The 7,045-nt window shown below is 37.8% G+C and overlaps 1 long non-coding RNA gene across 1 annotated transcript; it reads left to right on the plus strand.

The window, feature by feature from the left end:
- The first annotated feature begins 367 nt into the window (after positions 1 to 367).
- LOC140148025 (uncharacterized) lies at positions 368 to 6,845 on the plus strand. Its single transcript, XR_011858435.1, has 3 exons — positions 368 to 426; positions 4,115 to 4,426; positions 5,845 to 6,845. It is a non-coding gene; the product is annotated as an uncharacterized lncRNA (long non-coding RNA).
- Positions 6,846 to 7,045: the final 200 nt, after the last annotated feature.

Consider the following 7,045-nt stretch of genomic DNA (forward strand, 5'->3'; position numbering starts at 1 on the left):
TACGTAGGACAGTGATGCAACTTGCACACATGCATTGTTATTACACAGTGTCAATGTGGTGTACACAGATTTGGGGTCAAAGGTCATTAAGGGGTCATTTCCGGTATAAATCGAAATTTCTTCAAAAAATTTTATTAGCTAAGAAAACAATAGGAGAATGATGTTATGTTCACACAGGAATTGTTATACCCAATGTATCATGTGGTATTTTTTTATAGGGTTAAAGGTAATTTAGGAGTCACTTAATTCCGCTACTAAAATGATGATAGACATGTAACGCCATTTCACCTACCACAGGGGTGCTCCTCTTGAAAACGGGCTCTCCTTCAAACACATGATACAATGACAGCTACGTGGAAAGTAATGCACCGAGAATCGCGACGTGTTTGGAAGGTATAAACATTGTTAAAGGACCCAAGCCTGGTGGTGAGTGTTGACTAAAACACATTAGTAATATTTTAAGGTCACATACATGTATTATATTGAGAACCGATTGCTAATTGTAGAGGTTTATACATGTAGACGCGTATTAAAAGTTAGCAATGTGAATCACATGCAGTGCATGCGGTAAGCGTTGGATTCCTGCACTTCGAAAGAGGTCATGAATATTTATGTTATGACGTTTTCAATAACTTTGGAAAACTTAGCTCAACTTAAAGCCATATTATAACATTTAAAAAATAAAAATTAAAAATAGATTAGTATTCATTTTCAATAAAATGCTAGCATTTACTAGGTATGACAGGGAAACCTCAGTTAATGCTGGTTTCATACTACCCTGCCGCTTGCCGCTGAGCGGCTTGGCGTACGCGTATTGCAGACAAACGGACACAATCAAGGCTTGTCATTGGTTGAAACGCAAACAAAAGTATGCTGGAGGCTTAACACATTTGCTAGTCGGCCAAAATGGCCTAAACCGGCAATACAAATTTACATTGAAATTTAAAAGAACCGCTTGCTCAAGGAAACCTTCATAAATATGTTGTCTATACTTCACTTGACCCAAATATATGATTTTTTTTGGTGATGAGAGACTCGCACATGGAATTTCAGAGGATTTTGATAGCAGTTCCATTAAAAAAAGCTGCTATCGTCATGAGACTAAGATCTAGAAACACCCCGTAATGCTGTTTTGGGAATTTTGCTAGCAGAATCTTTTTGATGAAAGTCAATCTTTGACTAGAGCCTAACTTTGCTATGGAAAGTGCTATGACAAAAAGGTTTTCAGTGTTGGCTTTCTTTTATACTCAAGGGCTTTAATTTGATATATAAAATGATGCAGTTTGATGGCAAATTTGAATTCACCTGGCGTACATGTACCTACATTTACTGTCAGATATCACTGAGATATGCATGTCCGGCCCTTTTAATTTTGAGCCGAACAAGTGAGGTAAAGCAAAGAAAATTGGAATTTACTACTACTAGCGCCAATGCATGTTACTCAGGTGGTTGTAATATGGTACGATCCTCTGGCATGTGTGTGTGTCCCGCACGCCGTGTACGTTGACATCGAATACACTTCGGTTCGAGTAATATTTCCATCGTGGTTTATTCAAAATCTCAGATATGATTTTGACAAAACTACAGCACCTGAAGTCTTTTTTGCAGAGAATCTTTGTTTACTAAAGTACATTACAATCGTGCAAAAACCTGAATTAAAATTTTTTTGAGGGCGTTCTTCCCAGCAAATGTTATAATATGGGTTTAACTAAATCTTAACTAAACCTTCAAAAGTCTTGACAAAATTGTCATAACTGTTATAATTATATAAATATCATATCAGACCACCCCCACCCCCACCCCTACAAATTTACTCATCATACAGAAATGTTTGCAGCCGATGCTCAGAACCAGGACAGTGACGTAGTGTATCAATATTCATTACCTCCTTCTTAGCGCAGGAATCCAACATGCAGCATGTATGTACATGTACATGTAGTCCGAATAATCAGACCCAGAACAAAATATTAATTTCTGACATGATCGTGTACTGGGTCTGAACTGTTTCCATATGAAATCTTGATGGCAAATTGGACAATAGAAGCACATGGTTCTCACGTGACAGCTTTTTAATCCCTATTCAGGTTACGTGAATCACGCTATTGTGGACCATCCTTCTGATACTTGAGTGTTTGGACAAGCGGAGCGGTTTTTGTCTACCTCTCTGTTTGTAAACAAACCAGGAGGTCGAAATCGTCCTCCTCGCCGAATACGAAAGTCAGCGTAATAGTACGGCACTGATGTACATGTAGGTATGCCAGGCAAACCTTACCACATGCTAGTCAGCCAAATTCGCCTAGAACACACCTGGGGGCACATCAAAAATTTTGCTCCCCGCAAATTTGAGGTGGTGGGTCTTTTGGAGCTGCGAGCAGTCAAAATCTAGGGTCTTTCTTGGCTTCGTATAATATGACGGGCAAACCTTAGTAGTTAATACATTCTTTATCTTGTATTTTTAAGATATTTGAAAAAATAAAAAAATTCTGGTCAAACTCAAAAGTGTTAGCACAGCCTTAGACATGTTGTTAAGACTAATACTATAATATTAAATTTGTGTACATCGTGGAACATTCAACTATGCTCGTAACTCCGCGACTAATGCTAAGTACACGCGCGTACAGCCGTACAACGCTACTCATATAGCGAGGCTATCTGCGTACAACTGCTTACTACGCACAGCAAAGAGTATGTTCCACGATGTACACAAACTTGATCATTTTTCGGTACGGTAATATTAGACTCGTCATGATTTGATTTACACTTTGCAAATTCCAAAGTTCAATATTATTTAAAACCCCATTTCTTTTCAATTTTTTCAAAAATTTTCAGGGCCCCCCCTTTTTGCATCAGGTCCCCCCTAACAAGTGTTTGCGAATGGTCCCTTAATACCACCATTCTTTCCCAAGAATATCAGGATTTGCTTGACATTTTCAGATAAAGTGACTTTACAAGAATTGTTTTCAGTTACCTACATGTAAGGGAGTGTTCATAAATTTATACTTTGGTGGGAGTTGTTGGAAAAGTTGGAACCTTGGACATCAACAAATTTTTGATCCCCTTAAAAAGGGTGGATTTTTTTTTATCTTCCAAAAATTTGTTGATTCCCCTTCATGTCCTAAAAAAAACCACCAAAAATATATTATATACGGTACGTCATTAACAGTGGCGTAGATTTCTTTTTGACATGGGGGATGGAGTTGGAGAAAATTTCTTAAAGTCTAATTGCACCTTTTGGTTCCAAAATAAGATCATGGTACAAATGTAGAAAGTTCAGAAAATTTGAGCTTTGACCTCTGTTAACAGTATCTATGTGCGCCATCAAAATCCCAAAAACTTGTTGTTGCAAAATTAAACTTATCCCAAGTCCAGGCCCGTACGCAGGGGTGTGTGCGGGTGCGACCGCACCTGCCCAAATTTGCAAAATTATACAAAAAGTCCCAAAATATAAGAATTTGCGAGAGTAGCGAGCAAAAAAATCAGTTTTTTTACCTTAAATTTGAAGAAGAAAGTCCACTTTTCACAAAATCGCCCCCCCCCCCAAAAAAAACCCTGCGTACTGGCCTGCCCAAGTCTGAACAAGTTTGAAATTAAAGACCTCCATGGTTATGATGCTTAGAAGTTTGCACGAGGGCACTTTGTGATGTAATCATTTGGTACTTCAAAAAATGCAAAATGCAGGTTGGGATGATGATGGCTCACAATGTTGTTATACATGTACATTATGCACCTCCAAAGTTTATCATTTGTAAGTAAGGCTCAGAGAGGCTGAGATTTCATGATTTTTTTAAGGTGAATGAGGGCGCTGTGCACGCTCATACTGTATATGTGAGTTGTTGGTGTTAATATTTACCAAAATAATTTTAAACTTTTTTTGTATCACAGATCCATACATAATAAGTAAGATGGGCTCTTAAAAACTTATGAAATGTATCTTCCATTCGTGAACTTCATGCACATTTAATATGCGATCTTTAGTATGTGAACTTACGTGGTGATTACATGTGCTTGTTTGCGTGTTAAGAAACGGGACGCATATAAGCGGACTATTTATGTGAGTGATTGGAACAATCACATTTAAATTGTAATTAAATTTTTATTTTCCCTTCATTCACAGGCTAAAATATGTCTGGGCTCCTTCAGCATCAGCAAAATTTGTAAAAGGTGTGTAGGGGATGTGTGGCAGAGATTTTCGTAGGCCTGGATCAAAGTTGGCTGGAACAAGTTTTGACAGTACGGGTGTGGATAAGTTATCAAACATCACTTGGAATACAAAACTGTTGCAATACTGCAATGTTGACATTACACATAACAACATTCACCCACCACGGTTTTGTCATGTAACTGCATCGATTTATGAGAACCTGTGAAAAGAAGGAAGCATGTAGAGAGACGTGGATATCAAGTCGCACATCATCAGGCTATAATGGTGAGTTGCTTGATAAGCCTACCTTCAAATACCAGTGGACTATATCGAAGCCAAAATGACTTTTTGGTTATTTTTGTTTCTAAACAGTTTTTTTTGTCCTCTCAACATGAAATGACAAACAATTTTGGCCTCGTGTCCGAGAAAAAAGTGTGCAGCGTCCTCTTGTGTCACCATACCTCATCAAGACCCAAGATAACAATATCATTAAAATCCAAATTTAAACATGAACAGGGTATATTTAACATATGCGTAATGCATTGCAAAAAATCGCAATACTGATCTACCGAAAAACGATAGCTTTGGACTCTAGTCAAAACTATTGTGTGCAATTTTGAAGCTGGAGTTCTCGAGTAAGGTGAGTGTCTGCCATGTAAACGTCACACTGCAGGCACATAGCACAAAGAAAGAATTTAAACTGGGCGCCCATAACGGTCACGGATATCTGGTTTAGCAATATACACAAGCATGTATGATGTAGTCAATGGTTCCAAAAAACTAAGTCCCCTGACATATTTGGGCATAACTAAAAAACTGTTAGGCCCCTTAAGTTGATTTAAAGTGTGAAATGTAGCCTGATTAGTTACACATTACATGTGCGGTACTTTTTTGTTCAACATTTTGTCGTTCATCAGAAAATACAGCCATTTATGAAATTTGAGGCCCAAAAAAGCTACATTTTTTACATCGGGATTTCAAGTAGGCCTACTCACATCTATGCATTTCCCTTAAACAACTTTAATGACAAGAATGTTGAAAACAAACAAATTTGATGAAATTGCTATCATTATAGTTTAAAATCATGGCTGAGTGGTTATTGTCAATTGAATGTGATTAACCAGGTTTCGAATGCACTGCTGGTCCAGGTGATTCCATGGAGGAATTGAATGAGTGACTGGAGTGCACTGCCAAACCCCATTGGACATCTCTGAGACCATCTGAAGCAACCTGGAAACACTGCAAGGGTTGCTGAGAATACTGCAACGTGCATGGAGTCACCTGCACAGCAATGGATTCGAAACCTGGTCAATAGAATGCAGAATCGTTGCAATGAATTTGGTGAGAATGAAGGTGGACTAACACATTACTAAAAAGGAAAACAAAACTTTCACATTGCACAAGTCACTTTGAACCTTTGTAATCTTTCACATCCAGGGTCAGAGTTTTGTTTCACAGCGCGAGAATCAATCTTGATTCTTGCAGAACAAATTTGCGGTAATCATTTCATTCTTGCAAATCAACTTCTGTGTAAACTACAAAAGTTTGTGAGAATTTACTTTGATTCATGCAAATCTGTTTGCCAGAATGTTTCCGAAAGTCGATTCTCGCCAAAATTCTGACCCTGATTTCCCACTTCTGAATAATTATGATGTTTGTGTTTTGTTCATAATGTAGTATTATTATCTTTTGTTTTTACACAGACTGCCCAAGTTGACCAGACAAACCAGGACACTAGTCTCTATTATATTATGTTACTCAGGAACCATTCTGACGTTCAGAAAAATACTTTCTAGCATCCAACATTCCATATGAAGCAGATTATGTTCTGTGCATGGATTTGGTAATAGCATTTGCCAATATTGTTGATCAAAGAGGCAGCAGGATTCCAAAGCATCACAGCTGCTGTGTTGTGTTCACCTTTTAGTGAAACTGAACTGTTTGGATTTTAGATTTATTCTCTCAGTAAGCAGCATCTATAGAGAATAGAGATTGATATTTTTGATCGCATTATTAAAGAAGCAACAGGATTCTCAAGGATGTCATCTCTTTGTGAAACTGAACTGTTTGGATTTTAGATTTATTCACTCAATAGCATGTACAGAGATTGCACCACCTTTGCCAGGCAATGGATCATGTAAAATAGCACAGAATATCTAGATAGAGATGCTATAGTATATAGCAGGCCGTTGCAGCACATGCCTGCACCCTCAAACTATGCCTATGAAGGCTAGCTAACATGAATGAATTACATCAACAAAACAAATTAAGAACTTAGTTCATTAAGGGGGTACTACACCCCTGGCCCAGGGCCTAGATTTCGCTCCTGTTTGCGAGAATCAAAAGCCATCAGAGTGGCTTCACTTACTGCATGATTCAATGAAAGAAATTGATTCTCGCAACGAGAATCGATTCGGTGATTCTCGTCGAATCTGAGGCCCTGTGGCCAATTTTGTGCCTATTTTGCATTTTTCTCAAAAATTATAGCGCATTGGTGACAAGTAAGATATGTATATTATAGGGGCAAGGACTACAACTACTGCACTGAAAAATCAGCAACTCAAGTCAAGTAGTTATTGATTTATTGATCAAATATTGGTTTTCCCTCATTTTTGACTGTAACTCCACAACTGTTTTCTGTGCTGAAATAAAATTTCCAGTGCAGTAGTTGTAGTCCTTGCCCCTATAATATACATATCTTACTTGTCACAATACGCTATAATTTTGACAAAAATGCAAAAATAGGCACAAAATTTGGCACGGGTATAGTACCCCCTTAAGTATCTGCTAGCCCATTCATCATGTGATGCATTCAAAACCAGTAGTAACTAGTACTACATTTCAAACAAAGCAGTTGCTGCTGCTTACTCCAATAGTACTTTCAATATAGATTATCAGCACAAT

Source organism: Amphiura filiformis, chromosome 3 (assembly GCF_039555335.1).
Source record: "Amphiura filiformis chromosome 3, Afil_fr2py, whole genome shotgun sequence".
In the NCBI taxonomy this organism is placed as follows: Eukaryota; Metazoa; Echinodermata; class Ophiuroidea; order Amphilepidida; family Amphiuridae; genus Amphiura; species Amphiura filiformis.